Source organism: Lissotriton helveticus, chromosome 7 (genome assembly GCF_964261635.1).
Source record: "Lissotriton helveticus chromosome 7, aLisHel1.1, whole genome shotgun sequence".
Classification (NCBI taxonomy): Eukaryota; Metazoa; Chordata; class Amphibia; order Caudata; family Salamandridae; genus Lissotriton; species Lissotriton helveticus.
Genome location: NC_136068.1, coordinates 1229438058 through 1229460073, shown reverse-complemented (window position 1 = coordinate 1229460073; position 22016 = coordinate 1229438058). Strand labels below are relative to the sequence as shown.

The window sequence follows — 22016 nt, the reverse complement described above, 5'->3', positions numbered from 1 at the left end:
ACATGCTTGCAAGATAACCTCAAACCTGTAAAGAAATAACAATTAAATTCCTCAACTCAATTTACATGCTCCAATTTTCTAACATAACGTAAAAAGCAATCCGAAGACCATCTCCCCAATTTTTTAATGTCCCCCACTGAACAATCCCACCTGGCTGCTTCAGAGGCTGCCCCAATGCGAAAAGAGTGTGTTCCAAAATGTAGTGGGTTCATACCAATGACCTTCAAAGCCTTTCTATGGATTGCTAGTAATTGTGGCGCTGTAAAGCGAGACCCATTAATGTGGCGAAAAACAAACAAGTACACTGAGCCACCAACACTCAAAAATTCAGACCAGACCTGTAAAGGGCACAAAGAACCGCCTATAGCCTGCAAAGTAACCGTAGCACCTTTGCCTGTTTGGTCAGTCTTTGATTGTTCTAGGAAAATTTCAATAAGGGAAGCTAATCTTGAAACATTGGAAGTCTTCAAATCACTGGCAGTACCTAAGAGCTCTGACACCCTGAACGCTCCAAAAAAGAGCCACACCATGCACAGTTTAATCAAATGGAATTCAAAATCAGAAAAACAAATATCGTGAAGAACTGTGATAATCCTAGCTAACAAATGTAGTGATATGGGCTCCCTATGACGTGACACCCGCTTCCTGGCCTTAGCCCAACCCTGTAGTATACGTTTTCCCATCTCACCTGCTGAAGGCTCGTATCCCCAAAATGACTTCCCATAAAATGCAATGCCTGTCAATTTGCCAGCAATAGTGGTTGGGGAAATGTTCTTTTGAATGTTAAGCATAATGAAGTTTACCACGTCATCTCTACTCTGCTGTAAACCCAATCCATTGCAAATTCTAAATGTAGCGCCTGACCCTAAAAATTCCAGCCAAGCTCTTCTGTAAGCCAATTTGGTGCTTTGTGCTAGAGAGTTCTCGGCGAGCTGATAAGCAGTCATATCCCCAAACTCCATAGCCCGCTGGGAATGGGAGTCCTTCGCAAATCCGCTCCGGGCGCCAAACCACGGAATCCCTCCCACTGAAAAGGAGATAGTGCATCCTCAATGTCATTACATATGCCTGCAATGTGTTAACAAGAAAACCTTTTATTCATGAGCAAGGGCTAGCGGTGCAACGAATTTTGAGGTTCCCCTGCAAAGTACATGGCGGCGGGGCCTCCCATCCAACTCACTCAGGAGCTTTCAGGCCAGGGTACTGTGTTGAGGGGGGCCCTGGAGCTGGGGGGCCCGCAAGTGGGGGGGTCTGTGTTTTGTGTACAGTGCTGTGTGCGTCAGATACCATGTGTCTCCAGCGAAACTTCAAGCTTTGCTAAACCCCTTTCTTTTTGCACTCCTTTTACAATGATAGCCAGTGGATGACTTGGTGTACAGTAATTAGACTGCAGTAGCATGAATATAAATGTGTTTAAGGCACTTTCAGACTTTCTTCAAACTCTGTTTCCTCAGAAGAGACCACAGGCTAGAACTGGGAACAGATGCTGAGTATTAATATCTTTGAAAGTGGGCAGCGAGCAAACGTTAGTGGGAAATGAGATATATTGCTTGTGTTGAGTAAAGCAATATCACAGTGTAGTGGAACTTCTGCAAGATCAGCTCGCAGTTCCCTTATATTCTCCTCTGCTCCTTCGGCGTGCCCTGCATTGGGGAAATGCAAACATATTGAAAATGTAGTTAGCTTACCTTATCATTACCAAAGGCTTTGAGGTGGCACTCTAAAATACTTCCAGGGATGTTCGTCATTTTTTTTTATGTCGACCAGTCTCTTTCTGCTCCTGGCCAGACATTTGACTTTTATATTATTATTTCATTCATATTGAATTCACTCTACTTTGCTTGATAAACCAGTCAACATTTTTTAGCACCGTACTCCATTGGTCACAGTTCTGACAAGCATTTTCAATGCAATAGGTCTCGCATTTACGTGAGTTTAAACTATTGGCATTGTAAATGACAATGCCTTTTATTTATGTTTTAAAAACAAAAACAAAAATAAAATGGTATTTGCAATGTCAATAGCTGAAACTTGTTCTAAGATCTTTCGTGCCCCAGGTTGCAACTTGAGAGCATGTATTCTATCCTGAATTATTTGCCATGTATGGTGCTTTCTGGCCTCAGCAACAGCCGTGGAAGACTTCCCCAAAAAAGTGTCATTGAGGATTTCAAGCTCCATTGCAGAAAACTTTATTTTTTTCTCCTGGTAACCAGTGTTTTTTCAGGCTCTCACGGTTCTCCTTTTCAGTTTTGCGTCTCTCAGCTCCTCGCAGATCCTCTGCCAAGCCCTCCATAGTCATCCTCTGACCTCTACCGTAGAAGTTATGCACCACTTCCTAGTTATGACGTCATAATGAACGTGTCAGCTTGACGTTCTATAAACCTGTGATTCGCTAAATAGCAACTTTTACAGATTTTCAATAAGGAAACCGCCATTTAAGTTTGTGTGTTATAAGAAATCCCTACTTGTTTCTTTTATTGATACATGCATACAACTTTACAATTTGGTAACTGTGATTCCTTAAAGTTCCCAAATTAGGAAATGCTAAGAGGCAGATGTATCATCATTGTATTTTGCGAGTCCTTAATAGCGAATTTTACTGATTCACTATTAAGGACTTGCAAAATGCGATGTATGTAGGTTTCGCAATAATAATTGTGATACCTATATATTCTTTAATTGCGAATCGCAAATTGTGATTTGCAATTAAGGAATACCTTCCCATTCATTCCTAAGTGCCTTAAGCACATAGGAAAGAATGGGAAGACATTCACAATTTGCGAGTACCCAATAGGTACTCCCAAATTGTGAAGGCAATTTAAAGGGTGCTAAAAGGACACCCTGTTGCACCCCTGAAATATGCATGTGTAAACATGTCATGTATGTTTGCCACATAGCACTACGCAAAATGCAAAACATTGCATTTTATCTCGGAAATCGCAAATTCCCACCAACTTAAGGTTGGTGGTAATTTGCGATTTCTTAAGGCCAGATAGCAAATTTTGTGTGCTTGCAAAATTGCATTTAAGGAATCGCGATTTACGATTCCTTAAATGCATTCGCAAAATAGGCAATCACAAATTTTGCAATACCCTTTTGGGATGATACATCCCAAACTATGTCTAGCCTGCAATTGGTTTAATGCATGGTTGAAAGGTTTTGTGTATTGCAGCCCTAGATTATGAGTGCATGTCTGGTGTGTGCTTGGAAGTGGGTGTCACTCATGTTTCAGCGATTAAAGCATTACCTTGTTTATGAATGCTGAAGTTACCATCAACAGCTGAGTGCAAGGAAGTCTGTAGAATTGGTGTTGATAAGCAAAAGGCTTACTAGGATGGATATAAGATATCTGTGGTTCAAAGTATGTGCAACTGATGTGCTGCTAGTTGTTACGATGCAGGTTGTGTTGGATATCAGACAGATATGTATGGTGATGTGATTACTATGGTTATGTGAAAGTAATAGCTATCTCAGGACCGAACACAGGCAATCAGGCGTCACCACATGGACTCAATCAATCAATCAGCATTTGTAGAGCACGGTAATGTCAACCCTGGGGGTATCTGGGTGCTGGAGTGCAAGGTTACCGTCATGCCAGCTCCCACTGTAACAAGTCTTGAGGAAAAGGCAGAGGGAAGAAACAAGCAGAACAAGCATTTGCAATGCAATATGTCTCGCATTATTAAAGTTTGAGCTATTGGCATTGCTAAATAATGCAACACCAATAGCTCAAACGTTAATAATACGAAACCTATTGCATTGCAAATGCTTGTTCAATTACTAACAGACACATTCATCAGCCAGCACAATGAACGCACCTGGGCCCAAGTGCGCACGTTGTGTTGGACGGCTACCTTTCTCCGCCCATGCGCACTAGAGGCCTGCTCTTAGTCTCTCCACCTGCGCATAAGTGACCCGGGAGTGACTCAAAGCTGCATTCCCTGGTCTCAGTATGAGCGTGGAGATTGCTTGCCCTAGCCAATCCAGGTGCTGCTGTACCAGCTGGAGATGAATGAGCAGCGTCTGGATTCATTTAGAGGTGCAGTGTTTTGGGTACCAGGCAGAGACTATGACTGTGTTGTGCACGTGACGCAATGCGGGGTGGGAAGAGGCTGTCTCCCCCCCATTTTCGTGAGGCATGCGAACAGAGACCGTTACAGGCATTGTTCTTGGCAGCTAAGGGCTTAAGGCACCATTCGAGCTTCCAGTCCACAACAGGTACGTTTAAATGAGTTAGTGAGTTGTGCCAAGTTTGATCCCTGCTACGACCAACACCAAATAAACCGAACACAGAAACAACTGTAATCAGTGAGATAGTGTGGAACTGGGGCCAAATGCCATGTTAGATAATTCGAAAGAAGCAACTGCGCCCCGCAGATCCCCGAGGGTTTTTGTTGTTGGATCTCCTTGTAATGTGGCTGCACAAATGGTGATTTCGATTTTGAAGAGCGATAATGTGAAACTAGTTAAATGGATTTCTTCTGCACAACGAGATGTGAATATCAGTACGTGCACTATTCCATGATGAATGAAATTAAGTTTTGACATTTTTCACAAAGAAAATGTATTTGCCGTCTCTGTTAGCCTGCTTGAGTGTCCAGTTACTGGGGAGCAGTGTTGCAAGTTTGTATCTTTATTTGTGGTACTATCCACTGCAGCTACATCACTCCCCCCCCCAAAATACTTAAATGTTTATGTCGCCTTTGAGAGAACACCAGAAAAGGCAGATGGGTAGTTGACTGAAAACTCCTGTAGTATTAAACTCTTCCAAAAACTCAAAACGAATTAAGATAACAAAGCAACATGCATGGCTGCCATCTCCAGGTCCTATCTTCCTTTAAAGTGGAGCTGTACAGGAAGATGGGACATGGAGACGGCAGCAATGCATGTCAGTTTGTTATCTTAATTCTTTTTTGTTTTGTGTGACTTTGAAGTTGCTTTGGAGTTTAATTAATTGTGCAAAAATAAAACTCTGTAACTCAATATAGTTGGGCCTACAGTTCGCGACAATGCTTCTTCAAAATAAATATTCACCCTGGCAAAAATAGTTTGCAACCTTAGCTCTCCCACTACTAAGAATTCCATTGTTCGCCCAACTTTTGTTAAAACACAACTAGGATTTGGATTTCTAATGATATTGTCGGACACGGCCAGGATGGGCCCATGCATGGGCTCTTAGATCCAGCCAAGTCAGACTTTTAGCTTGGATCTAACTCGGCTCTTACTGTTAATTTGTTGGCTTGCCGACCTCAAATTGCAATTGCATTTAAATAGTGCGTACTACACTTGATGCGCTTCTGACATAATTTGCATCTGTAACCATCAACGAAGCCGTCTTCACTTACCAGCGTTGATTCAATTACACATCAGTTTATGCCGAAATAGTTAGACACCGCAAATAAATCGAAAAACAAAATTACGCGTCCCGCTTCATATGAGGAATAAATGAGCATCAGAATATTATTTTATGATTAACAAGTTTGCATCAAAAGTCCATAAGAATTTCCCAACATGATGAAAGAAGAGTACAGAAAAAGCACACATAAACACAGCAAGAACGTTTTACATACTGTGAAATTACATGAAACGTTCATGAAATTACACTTTTAAAAAGACATGGTTCACTCACTGTTATCTTGCATAACTTTTTTTGTTATCTCAGAGTCTGTTACAATGTTTTGTGTTTAGACTGAATAGCTTTCTACATCATTATCAAATGAAATCTCTTTATTGATGTCATAACCACACCTTCAACATTGTGTTATTAACCTTCTGGCTTCCTCAAATGTGCTTGGAAATGCAGCATTTGCCCACTCATTTTTTTTTTTAGAGGAGTAGAACTCCCCCTTGAGCCCCTCTGTTAGAAATGGGGGTCTCTAGTTGGCAATGGTTTGCACCGTTGTCCAAGTAAGGACCCTTGTTCCTAGTCAGGGTAAGTGACTCCTAAAATAACTCCTGCTCACCCCCTTAGTAGATTTGCACGAGCAGACTGGCTTATCTCAGAGGCAGTGTGTAAAGAATTTGTGAACCCATACAGTAATACAGTGAAAACACTACAAATGGACACCACACCATTTTAGAAACATATGTAATCTTTATCTAAACCAAAACAAGACCAAATGACAAAAATCCACAATACAGTACTAAAAAAGGTAGAAACAGTTCTGTTACAAGAAAATGTGGTATGCAACACTTTTACACAAAGTACCTTGGATGCGTCAAAAAAGGCAAGCAGAAAAGGTAGCAGGGAAGTGATGCATTGCTTCCTTACACTCCGGGAAGGTGATGCGTCGGTTCCTTGCTCTGGGGGAGGTGATGTGTTGGTTTCTTACTGTTTGGCAAGGGAGATGATGCGTCGGTTAGGTGATGCGTCGGTTTCTTACCGGAGAGGAGGTGATGCATCGGCTTCTTACTGCATGGCGAGGTGATGCTTCGGTTTCTTACTGCATCCTCCAACGATGTGACTTGACGCTTCGATGCGATGCGTGACGATGTGGTACAATGCGACCCAGGATACGCTGCGATTACTTTAGCTGCGTTCTCTCGATATATCTGTTCTTCTCCAGCAGGGCCTGTGTCAGAATCGGTGCAGTGATATCGGACGTTGGAGATCGGTGCAAAGGATTCGTCGCATGGCAGATACTTCAGCCACAAGCAGGCGCTGCGTCGATTCTTTGGTGGCGGCGATGCATTGGAAAATTCTTCTGGCACCGCTGCGATGCGTCGGAAACAGGTGATGCATCGATTTTCACAGTTCTTGCAGTTTCCAGTCCCAAAACATCCTGCAAAGGTCCAGAACTCTGGCAGGCACCTCTCAAGAGGTCAGAACTCCCAGCAAAGGAGTTCAGGGGGGACTGGGGCTTAAGTCTTGGTGTCCCTGAGACTTCAGAACATGCCCTTGGAGATCTTCCTCAAGCAGAGGACACAGCACACAGCAAAGTCCTTCTCCTTTCCTTGGCAGAAAGTAGCCACTGCAGGCCTACACCACACAGCAAACAGCATAGGGGCAATATTCCTCCTCAGTTTCTCCAGCTCTTCTCCTAGGCAAAGGTTCCTCTTGATTCCCCGAAATGATCCTTGAAGTCTTTTATATCCCTGAGACTTCCAACAGGAGGCAAGCTCTACTTCAAACCCTAGGAGAAAACTCTAACAGCAGGATGATGAAAGCACAGTCCAGTCCTTTCCCTGCCCAAGACAGAAACAAGCACTGCAGGCCAACCCCAACAGCACACAGCGCAGGGGCAGTAGTCCTCCTCCAGCTTTCCCAGTCCTTTTTCCTGTGAGGTTCCTTAGTTCAGCAGTGAACTAAAGTTCAGGGGTCTGGGCCCCACTTTTTATAACACAAATTCCTTTTTTCTCTGGTGGCAGAGAAGCTCTTTGCTCCGCCAAAAGCAGTTCTGTCCTCTTTGGTGCAGCTGCTCGGCAGGAGGTAGAGACAGCATTGTGTAAGGCAGACAGGCCCTATTCAGGTGCAAGGGAAATCTCCTCCCACCACTCTAAAGGCAGACCAGGCCTATTCAGGTGCTAGTGAGAACTCCTCCCCCTACTCTGGATGCAGCCCAGGTCTATTCAGCCCAGCCCTGACCCATTCAGGAAAGGCAGGGCACACATCAACTCCCCAGGGTCTGTCTGAGAGAATGCACATCCCCAGCCCGTGTCCCTCCAAAGCCAGACAGTCAATACACAAACCAGCAGAGGCACACAGGATGGCTAAGCCAGAAAATACTTATTTTCTAAAAATGGTATTGGCAAACAGAATGTAAAAATTATCCTCACTAAAAGATTCATCTTTATATTCTGAGTTCAGGCATACTAAACTTTATCTTCCGATCTTGTCACAATGGGAAGTTATATTTAAAAGATGTTTTAAATAATCTCCAGATTCTATCCTTTGGGAACAGATAACTTTGTTTTTCACTATTGTTTGGCTATCAGTATTTCACTATCAGGACATGCCACACACATCAGGGCATGTCCTACCTTTCACATACACTGCACCCTGCCTACAGCGGTACCTTGGACCTACCTTAAGAGTGATTCCCATGCAAGAAAAGGGAAGGTTAGGCCTGGCGTTTGGATGCACTTGCTAGGTCGACACGGCAGTACCAAACTGCGCACAGACACTGCAGTGATAGGTCTGAGTTGCATTTATGGCTTCTCATGTGGGTGGCACAATCCGTGCTGCAGGCCCACTAGCAGTATTTGATTTACAGGCCCTGGGCACACACATTGCACTGTACTAGGATCTCACCAGTAAATCAAATATGCCAATCATGGAATCGCCAATCCAAAAACACAATGCATAGGGAGAGCATATGCACTTCAGCACTGATCAGCAGTTGTAAAGTGCCCAGAGTCAAAAAACCAACAATAACGGGTCAAAAACAGGAGGCAAAAAAGCAAAAAGTCTAGGGATAAATCCACTGGACAGCCTGGTCTAACACCCCTCTTATGACAGTTAGGCTCATTTGCTATGCTTGCTTGCCACCGGAGGCTCTTTATAAACTTTTATGCCTCACCACTTTCAAATGTCACCAGCCGTCACTACATTCAACAAGAATACCCTCCAACAAAAACATTTCACAAATGGTGTATCCTGCTGCCTGGTCAGTGCATGATATGAAGCAATTGCATTAAGTGCCATTAAGAAGGAGCACATGCGCTCTGGAATGAATGTATGGAAACAACTGACAAGTCTGCCATCTTTTCCTCCCCTGTCATCAACGGAATTAGAGTCCCTTTGTTTGAAAATCAAATCGGGCTCCCCGGCTGACCCATTGACACTTGAAGTTTTTCATCAGTTTCATTCTCTTATCTCTCTACTGTCTCAGCCTCTGTACCTGGGGCATTGAAACATGCTAAAGTTATTCCGCTGCTCAAAAAACCTTCCTTGGATCCTGCGGAGTTAGGCAATTATCGTCCTATTTCCCAGCTGCCTTTCTTGGCGAAGCTGGTGGAATCGCATGTGTATTCCATTCTTTCCAAATTTATTGAGCAGAATGCTATCCTGGATCCGTCACAGCACAGCTTTCGAGCGCGTCACAGCACCAAGTCCACTTTGCTAGTAGTGACGGAAGCTATCCGTGGTAGTTTGGATATCGGTGACTCAGCAGCCTTGGTCCTTTGGGACTTAAGTGCCGCGTTTGATACCGTCTCGCACACTGTACTTTTAAAACGTCTCCAGGAAATTGGTATCAGGGATGTGGCCTTGGACTGGCTTCGGTCCTTTTTGGAGGGGCAGTCTTTTCAAGTATCCGTTCCACCTTTCCATTCACAGGAGTTTGCTTTGCATCGGGGGGTGCCGCAGGGCTCAGTGTTGAGCCCTTTATCGTTCAACATCTATGTTCGCCCCCTGGCTGCGTTAGCAAAAGGTAGGGGGTTGTCATTGGTGTCGTCCAACTGGTGATCGCCTTCTCTAAGAAATGCGCCTACAACTTGGACAAGTTTAAAGATGACCTTTTAGCGGTCGCGGACTGGATGGCGGTAAACTGCCTTCAGTTGAACGCCAATAAGTCCAAGATCTTTTTATTTGGAAAGGATCAGGAGATGTGGTCCGAGCAGTGTTGGCCGGACCGTCTTAAACCCGCCTCCCTGCCCAAGGAGGCTATAAAGAACCTGGGTGTGTGGTTCGATAATGGCCTGACCTTTGACACTCAATCGAAAGCCGTGGCAGGGTTGTGCTTCAGGCTTTTGTGAGGCCTGAAACCATTGCTGGCTTTCTTTCCTCCCAAAGTGCGATAAACCATTGTCCAGGCATCAATTTTATCGAGACTGGGCTATGGGAACTCCCTCTACTTGGGGGCAATAAAGCCATTATTAAGCGTCTACAGAGGGTACAGAATGCAGCAGCCAGTATTCTGGTGGCACTTCCGAAGTCCTGCTCAGTTGCTCACGTGCTCCCTAAACTGCATTGGCTGCCTGTCGAAAAGCGTATTCAGTTTAAGGCTGTCTGCGTGTCGCACAAGATCTTGAGGCACCTTCGGGGTTGTCCAACCTCTTGGAGATTTATGTGCCGCGGCGTCCTCTGAGATCCGCTGACCAAGAGTTGGTCTGCATACCGCGAGTCCTGAAAAGCCAGAGCGGGTGGTCGTTCATTCCGCTGTTTAGCGGCTGTGTGAAGTTGGCCTGGTATATGATGTCCACTATTCTAGTGGGCACCTTCCACCAGTCCAAATGACCCTTATTGATGGTAGGTTATAAAGTCAACCTTATAGAAAGCTATCCTAGTGGTAGCTGTGGAGAGCAGCCTTCAGGCTAAGACTTAGAGGCAAGTTAAGCTAGTTGTTTTACCAATTATAATCTCTTGAATGATCAAATGAAAACACACCACACAAGGTACATATCAAATATATATGTATTTATTCTAAACACAACCCCTCTGGACTCTTTATGAGGTCAGAGGTAAAAGTACAATACAAGGAACTTAATTAGCATACGATAAGTTGCACAGTATACGTTATGCCCAGGGAGCCTCAAAAACCATATACTAAAATAGTGGTATAAGAACCACGTCTGAGTTAGAAAGGAGGCCTAGGGCCCGTGGAATCGCTGGGGCTGCCTAGAATCACCAAAGGTTAGGATGTAGGAGGCCCACAGGAGACGCGTGCAGTGTCTAAACACAGCCGCTGGTTACCATTGACTTTCTATGGGAAACACACAAGTTACAATTTTAAAGATTAAGGGGTGTGTGGCCAAGTAAGATGGCGGAGCGGTAGTGAAATCGCTCAGCTCCGCGACCTCCCAACGTTGTAAAGGCCTTACCTGCGCTCTGGGGATGGCCGACAACGCACCTCTGGTGTCCGGAGATTTTTAGGGGCCGTTGCTGTGCCGGAAGACCCTTGGAAGCTCAGCTGTTAGAGGAGGCGCTGAACGGACACCCAGCACCATTTTGTGCAGTGTGGAGCGGGCGGGCCTGAGCAGTGTCCGGTCCTCTGGACGAACCCGAGTGGCCTCAGACGTTTGCTGGAGGGTTGCCCTCCCTCTACAATGACCTGGAGGGGAGAGGCTGATGCTGGCTTTGTGGCCGCCGGGGCGCGGTGAGAGAGTCGGCGGGGTCTGCCCGGCGCTGGCGGTCCGCAGACCGGAGGGACCTGCGGTGCACCTGATGAGGAGCGGCGGTGGGGGGAGCGGTGTGGGCCCCCTCGCCTGGCAGAGGTGGTGGTTCTGCGCTGTTGTGCCGCGTCCTGGGCGGCGTTTCCTGTTGGCTCCTTCCTGCGCCTCCGAGATGCTGTGCCGGTCTGCCTGACCTGAACATGGCAGCGCGGGAGACATTGAATGTGCTGGCGACAGGACGTGCTATGTAACATTTCTGATCCCATTCGAGGGCGGTTGTGGAGAGCCCTGATGGCGGTTTGAGCTGTGGGGACCTTCCTTGATCTTCAGGGGGCATCGCTTATAATTGGCGCTCCAGGATCACCACGCTAGCAGGCCTGATCCCAACATGGCGGCGCTGGATGTCCCGATGATGGTGGTAGCAGGCCGCAACGTGTGAAGTAGTTGTCGTTCCACGGGCATGGCGGTGGTGTGACCAGCCAAGGACCTTGAGCAGAGAGGGCGCAATTCGATCTACAGGAGGTGCTCTTCTACGGCGGTACTCCGTATCAGCGCTGGTCTTGCACATCTGCACCCCTGGGCTTGGGGGGCGGCTGTTGAGGGGGCCTCGTACGCTAAACGCTCCATCTCTCTCCCGGGAAGTGGCCCCGGTCCCCCCTGATCTTGGCGCGCCCTGGGCCTCCGGCGGTCGTCCTCCCGCGCCAGGGGGAGGGCCCATATGCCTCCCAAGAAGCAGACCAACAAAGTCTCCACATATTTCAGGGCATCTGACCGGGTGGCCTCACGGGACGATCCTGCCCTCTCCCAAGATATGGCGCTTACTGGTGAGGATTTAGTGGCTACTCTGCGGGAGTTTAAGGTGGAGCTCTGCCAAGAATTTAAACAAGACCTGCGAACCTCTGTGGATCAGTTGAAGGCTGACCTTACCGAGACACTCACATCGTCGCGGCAAGATGTGGACGCAGTAGGATCCCGACTCCTCGAGGCTGAGGGCCAGGTGCAGAGTCTGACGTCGACCCAAGCCACGGTGCAGGAGGTTCAACAGTCTCTTCAGTCTCAGCTGCAACAGACCCAGCTTAAGGTGGAAGACCTGGAGAACAGGTCCCAGAGAGAGAACATTCGGATCTGGAACCTGGAAGAAGGGGCGGAGGGGCCGGACTTGGAAGCCTTTGTATCCGGTCTCTTTGCTGAGATCCTTGCACCTCAGCAGCTGAAGATCAAGATTGATAGGGTGCACCGGGTGGGAGTCCTGCAGACAGGGACCCGTAAGCGTCCCCGAGATGCTCAGGGGGACTCCGGAGCTTCTTTGGTTCTTGACGCACGTCCGGATGCCCGCTTGGAGCCTCGATGGCAGTTTGGCCTATGTACTTGGGCTCTGCATGCCCGCCATATCACTTCATGGCCTCTTTGAGTCACTACAATCCTTAAAGTTGCGTTGGTTCCTCCGGATGGAGAGGCGTGCTCACAGGTGGATGGTTGCTCATCTGCTATGTCGTCCCAGGGACACTGAGGTTTTTATTTTTTCTGCATGTTTGTTCTTGCACTGTTCCCCAGTTTACCTTAGCTTTGCGGTTGGGGGGTGCGGGCCTTGTCCGTGATTCCCAGTATTCCTCCTTTCATGTTAGGGGGGAGTATTTGCTGAGGTTCTTCTGAGCCTCTGGCTTTAGAACAATGGGGCTGTTGGGGAGTGGTTCAGGTAGGGAGGGGTCTCCGGTGGTGACTACGGGGTTTGGTTCTTTGTATTTTATTGGTGTTTTTTTGTGAGACGGGTGGATGCGTTTCTAGCGATGCGGAGTGTAGTGATTGGACAGAGGTGGGGGAGGGGGTCCTTCTTCTGGGGTTTAGGGGCTGGTTCAAAGAGATGGGGTTAAATGGAGCGAGTCAGGGGCGGGGGGGTATGCTAGTATGATGGTTACCATTGCTTCGTGGAACGTCAAGGGGGTTAAAAGCGCCAAAAGATTTGGAAGTATGTGAATGATCGTAAATTTGACATAGTGGCCCTGCAGGAAACTCATTTGAAGAGGGCGAAGGTCTCTAGGCTGCATCACAGGCGTTACCCAATGATCTATACCTCCTCTGCCGCCTCGAAGCACAATGGGGTGGCGTTAATGCTCCATGCTTCAACGAACTTCCAATTTGAGTCCCTTAAATCCGATAAGGAGGATAGGCTGCTTTTAGTCAGGGGTCGATTGATAGGCGTGTCTTGTACTTTTGTCTCACTATACGCGCCTAATTCGGGCCAAGCTGCCTTTATTTCCCAGGGGTTTGACTTAATCGGTGGATTTGCAGAGGGTGTTATTGTATTGTTGGGGGATTTTAATCTTACCTGGCAGGGGTCAATGGACAGTTCCAGGTCTAACAGGATGACTACCAGTACATTCCCACATAGGGTGCAACAAAAATTCATTGACTTGGGGCTCCTTGATTCCTGGAGCTCACTCCATCCCACCACCAGAGATTATACAAATTTTTCACACGTATATAGGACATACTCGAGGATAGATTATATCTTTGTTAGTCAAGCATTAGAGGGGGCTCTCCAGGCTGCTCAGATTTTGCCGATATCAGTGTCGGACCATAGTTTTATTACCCTGGGCCTCCGTTGGGATGGGCCCTCACAAAGAACTCCAAGGTGGTATTTCCCGCTTCCTCTAACTCAAGACCCGGCTGCCAGGGAAGAGGTGCGAGCAGCCATTACGGATTTTTTTCTCACACAATGACCCGCAGGACACAACCCCCCAGAATAACTGGGATGCCTTTAAAGCAGTGCTTCGAGGGAAATGTATCCAACTAAATTCAAATTTAAACAAGCAAAGGGTGAGGGAAAGGGAGGCCTTAGAGGAAGAACTGGGGGCAGCAGAGTGAGCGCATAAGACTAACCCAACGCGTGCTCTACAGAGGCAGGTTACTGCTCTTAGAGGCAAATTGTGAGCTATATACTCCAATCGGGTGGAATTCACCCTACTGAAGATCCGTCAGTCCTCCTTTCTGCAGGGCAATAAGGTGGGTTCCCACCTAGCCCGCCAGCTCCGTGTTCAATGGGAAAAGAACTTCATTGGGGGGATTCTGGACTGCCAGGGTCATGTCACCCACTCAGACACTGCCAAGGCCAATGTTTTTGGGGAATTCTATAGCGAGCTGTATTAGGGAGTTCACCGGCCACGTCTCAACAGCGCCAATATTTAGATAGCCTGGCCCTCCCGCAATTGATGAGGCGTCGGCGATGGCGCTAGATGCCCCCATCACCCAAGAGGAGGTCGGAGCGGCCAAGTCGCGTCTCAAACTGCACAAAGCCCCGGGTCCGGATGGCCTTACGGCTCATTTTTATAGATGCTTCTCCACAGAGCTCTTTCCCCACCTTACGGCCCTGTTTCAGGCGGTTGCCTCTAATGAACAAGGGTCCAGGTCAATGGCGGAAGCTCTGATTTCCGTCCTCTCTAAACCTGGTAAAGATCCGCTGTTATGTGGCTCTTACAGGCCAATTGCGCTTCTCAATCTGGACGCCAAACTCTACTCTGTGATTCTAGCGGCAAGATTGGAAGTGGTGATGCCCAGCCTCATACAACCTGACCAATCGGGGTTTATCAAAGGCAGACAGACCCATGATAACCTCCGACACACCATTCATCTGATTGAGAAGGCCACGAGGTTCCGGATTCCCACAGTGCTGTTGGGTCTGGACGCGGAAAAGGCCTTTGACCGGGTCCATTGGGCCTTTCTTTTTCTAACCATGCAGAGGTTTGGGTTTGAGGACCCTTTTATCAACATGGTGAAGGCCAACTACTGTCAGCCTACTTCGCAAGTGATGGTTAATGGTTGCTCCTTCTCTCCTTTTACGCTGAGTAGAGGTGTGCTCTTTCACCTCTATTATTAGCCTTAAGCATAGAACACCTGGCGCTTAAACTTCGAGCTAACGACGAGATCCGGGGCATTCCTTTTGGCGGCGTGGAACATAAAGCCTCCTTTCCCTCAGCGACCTGATACAATCGCTACGAGTGGTGCAGGGTGAATTGCATAGCTTCGAGCAAGTGGCAGGCTTTAAGGTGAACTATTTAAAATCATTCATACTTAATCTTACCCTCTCCCCTGCGGAGGTGTCTCGGCTCAAAATTACGACACCTTTTCAATGGGTGAAGCATTCCTTTCTTTATTTGGGAGTTCGCCTCACGGCTAAATTGAGCGACTTATACAAGGTGAACTACCCGCCTCTTCTAGACCAGTTCCAACAAGACTGCAAGCGTTGGTCAGATTAACGCTGTTAAAATGTCGGTCTTACCAAAATTTTTATATTTATTCCAAGCACTCCCCATTGAACTGAACGGGCCTTTGCTACCGACCCTCCGTTCGTTGCTCACTAAGTTCCTTTGGCAGGGGGGGCAGGGCCCGCCTCCCTCTTCATGTCCTATGGCGTCCGCGTGCCCAAGGGGGCTTGGCATTACCTGATTTTACCTTGTACTACCAGGCTGCTCAACTAAGGGTAGCGACTGAATGGTCGGTCAGGGAGACCGAGAAGCACTGGCTGTATATGGAGCGTGCTGTGGTGGGGAGGTATATATGGGATGTGTTATGGAAGCCTAAACAATTTCACCCTGCCTACGCTTATATCAGTACTCCCACCCGCATAACTCTCACCATCTGGGACAGGGTTACCAAGAGAGGGAGCTGGACTTCGTTCCCTTCCCCATACATGCCTATACATTTTAACCCCGACTGCCCGCCGGCACTGCTTGAGGGGCCCTTTGACTGCTGGAGACAGGGGGACTATCTGAAGATCGCTGACCTGTTTCAAGACAGGGAGGTTAGGTTAGGTCGTTCGAAGAATGCAGGAAGGAATTTGCACTTCCACTTAGTGAACACTATCACTACTTACAGCTTAAACATTGGGTTTTGACGCCTCCCTTTCGAGAGGCGGCCCTGAGGGAACGTACGGCAATGGAGAACTTTGTTGCCCTGTGGGCGGGGTCCATGAAGGGAGCCTTTTCGGCCCTTTATGAGATGTTGCTTTCCACTACCTTTCCCCCACGGGCCAGGTTTATGCAGTTTTGGAAGCAGGTGTTGGGAATGGATATTGACGAGGGGGGATGGCTCCAGGTCTGGAGAGATATTTGCAAGCATAACTGTTCCTTGTCTCTCCAAGAAGCTTACTATAAACCTCTCTATGACTGGTACCTATGCCCCACTAAGCTTCGGCGTATTTTTCCAGACACTTCAGATCTGTGTTGGCGGGGATGTGGCCTGCAGGGAGACTTTAGACATATTTGGTGGGATTGTCCTAAGATTCGTTCTTTTTGGGATGAGATTCTCTCTCATATTAAAGATATATTGGGCTACCCGATTCTGACCTCCATTGACTTCGCCCTTCTTGGGCTTCAAGACCCCCTCTTGCTTCGACTAACCAAGACGGACAAAGCAATTTTGTGGACTTGTTTAGGTGCTGCCAAGCTCACTCTGGCTGCTGCTTGGAAAAAACCAGAGGCTTCAGCTATTTCCTTGTGGCATGCTCGTCTATGGAGGATCATATCCTTGGAATGCCTGGCAGACATCTTTCAGACTGATTATGAAGACTTTGCTCTACGATGGGGTCCGCTGGTGTCCTATTTGTCCCGGGGCCTGCCTTCTGCGGTTTGTCCCCCAACTGTTTGGGCGCAATGCATCTCTTTCAGTTCTAGCAGCTCGATGTTGACTGATGGGCCTTGGTAGACTCCCTGAGTGTCTAATGGTCCGGTCTATATGTCTCCGCTAGTACTTACCTTGTTACCTACATTTGTCTCGTATGTGTAATGCTTAGTTACTCTTATTGTTATTTTGTCACCACCGGATGGGGTGGGGGAGGGAGGAGGGAGGTGGTTGGGTTGGGGGGGGGGGGAGTTCTTTGTTTTTGGAAAATAGGCATCATTCAATTGTGCAGGGCAAGGACCCGCCTGGAGACTTTGCGAAGCTGAACTCATCATAGCTATTTCTGTTGTTACCCGGGCGATTGCCCGCCTCTCGTACCACTGAGACGGTCTTTTGTATTTGGTCATGCTTGATGCTTAATAAAAAGATAATTATCAGAAAGATTAAGGGCACTTCTAGGTGAACTACGATGGAACCCTTTTAGACTAGGACACTTCGAGAGTCAAGACCCACGGGAGCACCGGAGTACTCGTGTTACCTCACCCAGAGAAGCCGGGTGCATAGGTGTCTTTTGGTGTTGGGTTTCGTCGTCGATTACAATGGAGAACTGCGAAGAAGTGCTGCAGGCGACCAGAGGAAAAGTGTCCGGGTGGATCCAAGGGTGGATTGGAGATGTGAAGAACCTGAAAGCAGAGGAGACAGAGTCTGGGTCACTAGCCAGTGACCAGGATGGCGACAGGAAGGTGCCAGCCGATGTCGGGTGATTTCAGGTGAAAAGGTGAAGCTTGTCACTTCAGCCACAAGGACAAGGAGGCGTCGACGACAACCAGGAGCTGGATTCGAGCTGTCCCACAAAGGATCTAGTTGACTGTGGTATCGGAATCCAAATTGGACCCAACATGCCTTGGCAAACGCAGTCCACGCAGGATGTCGAGATGGGCTTTGGTGCAGACCAGCAAGGTCTGAGGAACTCCTCCTTTGGAGAGGAGTGGGAGCAACTCTGGAGCAACCAGGAAAGCTCAAGAAATCAAAGATGGCCCTTCGTGGGGGCTCGCTAGCCAACGGAACCGTGAAGGGACCTCGAGTGGAAATGCACAAAGGGGGCCCACGGGACACTCGTGGAGTGTAGGCCTCTGAGCTTCGGTACAAAAGGAGCTTGGGGCAGAGGCTTCAAACACCCCAATGCCCAACTTCGGGATACCTCGGGAAGTAGGTGCAGTAGCAAAAATGCAGGATGTCCAGTAGTTCCGGTCCCACGTCTCTCGTGTCCGCTACAGATCTCAGCTTTGCTGGGAGCGCAGGTCAGCGTCAGAGATGTCTGGAAGTCCATATCCTGTGTCGCAGATACTTCGGGATCCGGCGGGAGGTTCGAAAATGCAGACCAGCAAAGATGCTGTTGGTGCCTGTTTGGACAGGGTGGTCCTTGAGATTTCTTCAGTCTTCCGGTCGATATGGAATGTCGAAGGTCCAGGAATTATGTATCAGAGTTTCGTCCAGGGTAATCTAAAATCCTAGGGACTGGGTTTCTATACTTATAGCAAGTTTAGGTGTTGGACTAACTCTAAGGTCCCTCCTATGGGTGGACCTGGGGAGGGGGTGGTTACACCCCTTCCCCTTTGTCCAGTTTCGTGCCAGAGCTGGGTCTGGGTGCCCAGCAACCGGTTTGAACTGGGAAATGCATGAGGCACCTTGTGTGCCCCAGGCAGTGTCTGAAAAGCATTCACCGAATGCAACCCACCCTGCCCCAATACACTAAAGCCTGTCTGGGGAGGTACTCTCACCTACCTGGACAGGAAACCTATTGTCCAGGCCTCCCCTGCCGGAGTTTCGTCCAGCAGCAGGAGGGCAGACTCGTGTCTGTGGCAGCAGCATCCATTTTGTGATGCTGGGGCTCTGTTTAACTTTAACCGGGTTTACCAGTAACTACATGTCTTCTCCCTCTAGAGGGGTGGAATGCTACCCCCACCGCCAAAACTGGGGGGGTAGTATTCCAAAGTGTTTGACACCTTTCACGACATGTTTTGATAAAGCCAAACCAAAGTTAGCATTAACCGCGAGGATTATAATGCACTTAAGAGTATATGGTATGGCTATATCATAGAACAGCTATAAGGAGATGGTTCCGAAAACTGCAGAGGGGCTCAGCTCATGCTAGGGCACCCTCTCACACAAAATCAAGCACTCTGCCTCCAGGATTGTCAAGGCTTGCCGTAGGAGTGACTTGTAGGTTAAAATGTGTTAATATATATATTTATATTGTAGCTCAGACTCCATTTGTTTGAAAAACAAAGTTCAGCACTCCCGGGGTACAGGCAAGTATTTTTTTATTTCACCATCAGCTGTAGACAGACGCGTTTCGGACGTGAGTCCTTCGTCAGTGTTTACACAAAACGCCGCCCAGCGGCTACTTTAAATAAGTCATTGTGACACGCCTCTCACACAGAAGACGGTATCGAGATCACAAATGCGCCTACACGAATGTGGCGGCCATCTTAGAGAGCATAAAATTATGCAATTTCGAAGCAGTATGTTACTGCAACTATTATTGCCGTGTATCGGCGTATCAGCTGCTCAAGCTGGTGTAACTTTCCTATGAAGCCGTGGATCCACGGCTTCATAGGAAAGTTACACCAGCTTGAGCGGCTGATACGCCGATACACGGCAATAATAGTTGCAGTAACATACGGCTTCGAAATTGCATAATTTTATGCTCTCTAAGATGGCCGCCACATTCGTGTAGGCGCATTTGTGATCTCGATACCGTCTTCTGTGTGAGAGGCGTGTCAAAATGACGTATTTAAAGTAGCCGCTGGGCGGCGTTTTGTGTAAACACTGACGAAGGACTCACGTCCGAAACGCATCTGTCTACAGCTGATGGTGAAATAAAGAAATACTTGCCTGTACCCCGGGAGTGCTGAACTTTGTTTTTCAAACAATTGGAGTCTGAGCTACAATTTTAAACGCGGGTACCGTCGCGTCTGAAGCACCCGCTCACGAGTGACCAGTGATTCACGGTACAATAGGAGCATCAAATATATATATATATGTATATATATACCAACACACTCGTTCACGATTCACAAGAACGAAGTCCAGGCCACCAACAGTTTTCAAAATCCGGATTTATTCACAGCTTTACTCGACGCGTTTCGGGAATTGCCTTCCCTTTCTCACGAGTACAAGAGTCTGTTTGCATCCGATCTTTAAAGTAAATCACGTGATTGTGTTTGCAAAAAAACAATAATGGACATAGTCAACAGACTACCAGAACATCATATGTCTGGAGCTATGTGATACACTCATCTTTGTATAATGTGCGGCAATTCATAATATCAACATGTAGTCATTATTATCATTTCTGTGTGTGCTTTTACATATAAACAATTTAAATCAGATTTACACACATTTCAATTACAGCGGCATTCTACTGTAGTGATACCGAGGTCTTTAGACACTTCACAGCTGGTTCTTTACATACGGCATTATTTGAGGTTAAAATACATTCACCTCTTTAAGAATGATGGCGTTGCAGGTTTTTTCATTGTCTAACATGGCGGTAAGCAATAAAGAAATGAAAAAATTAAATAAGCATATAGGCATGATTACTGGTGCAGGCCTCGAACTCTCAACCATCTAATTCGTGTCTACCCGCCTTTAATCGTCAGTCTGTTAGAGATATCCAGCCGCCTATCTTTCGGCAGCTTGAACTCTATTGTACAGCCTCCGCACTATCTTTTTGATCACTTAATTCATTCTAAGGACCAATTACACTTAATTTTAAATTTTTGATTCGACCTGCACACGTCAATATTTTCAATACTGCCCCAGTGGGCCACAAGTTTAATCATTCAAAAGTCCATTAAATGACCAAACCAAATCATTCCTATTATACCAGAGAACACCGTCTATTGTGCCATTTCCCTCGGGTTTGTCCGCAAGTTGATACATACTGCCACACATGTTCTGATTGTGCTGTACTTTCATACTCTCCCACATTCAATGGTACCTGTGACAAATGATAAAATAAAGTGGTTTAATAATCTTCCATTGTCGTGCCTTTAGTTCATTCATTCACTATTAAAATCAAGGTCAGAGGACAGCTCAGCAGAAAACATAGTTGCACACATATCTCATTTCATCCAAGATGTACACCTAGGGCTTCATCACAGTTGTGCCCTTGGGGCTGCAAGGTATGGTACCTGATTATAAATCTTGACTCCAGTCGTCTAAGCTCTTGAAGCCTGTTTCCGCCTCTTTCTCTTATGGGCACTTGGTCAAGTACCACATATGAGAGGAGACTGTTATTGCTTTTGTGGTGGGACGCAAAGTGTCTCGCCATCGGGTACTGTTTATCCTGGTTTTTTATGGCTCTTAGGTGTTGTAAGATCCTGTCTTTTGCCGGTTTAATTGTACTGCCCACATAGAATTTGTCGCATGGGCATTTAAGTGCATATACCACAAATTCCGTGTGGCAGGTCAGATGTTTGGTAATTTTGAATGGTGTGCATAAATGTGATAGTTTCACCTCTTTGGCATTGTGACTGAATTTACATGCCTTGCACCGGCCACAGACATAGAATCCTTGGATTGGATTCGTTCTCTTTTTATTGACTATCATGGTTTGGCATACTTTGTCTTTTAGACATGTAGGTTTTCTGTACGTGATTTGGGGGTAATCCCTGAGGCTAGGTTGGATGTCTTTGTCAGTTTTAAGAGCATTCCAGTATTTATTGATTGCCCCTCTGACTTCTTTAGTTTGGCAGTGGTAATCAGTGATGAATCTCACTCCTTCTTTTACACTTTCTTTCTCACTGGCTAAGGGTTGGTTCTTATCCCTCTCTGCCACTTTCCTTACCGCCTCTGTGATACATTTTTTATTGTATCCTCTTACTTTAAACCTGTCACACATGATGTCCCTTTCTTTCTCATAATCCTGCTGTCTGGTACAGTTTCTTCTGGCTCTTAGTAGTTCCCCATACGGTATTGAGTTTATCAGATTTCGGGGGTGGCAGCTTTGTGCATGGAGGAGACTGTTTCCGGCAGTTTCCTTCCTGTACAATGTTGTCACTAGACTTGATTCTTCTATGGTAATCCTTAGATCTAAGATATCTATATATATCTACTATATCTAAGTAAGGGGTGATTACACCACCTAACCCAGGCCGCAATTGCAAACCTGTGGTGTCAGTTTGGAAGGCTAACCAGGGGTGGCACTATACATGCTGCAGCCCCTGGTAGGCCTAGGGTGCACCTATGCCCCAGGTACCTAAGGTACCATATACAGGGGCTCACAAGGGAGACCCAGTAATCAATCTGGTATGTACATGGTATGTTATGTTATGTTATAA

General features: G+C 47.1%; 1 protein-coding gene and 1 long non-coding RNA gene across 4 annotated transcripts in view; one reads left to right on the top strand and one right to left on the bottom strand.

The window, feature by feature from the left end:
- Positions 1 to 22016, top strand: part of STXBP4 (syntaxin binding protein 4) — a 599190-nt gene that overhangs the window by 206597 nt on the left and 370577 nt on the right. The window lies entirely within an intron of this gene.
- LOC144770140 (uncharacterized) overlaps positions 20560 to 22016 on the bottom strand; it is a 129633-nt gene continuing 128176 nt past the window's right edge. Inside the window, exon 3 of the long non-coding RNA XR_013598810.1 lies at positions 20560 to 20674. This is a non-coding gene — a long non-coding RNA (uncharacterized LOC144770140). The remainder of the gene's footprint in view (positions 20675 to 22016) is intronic.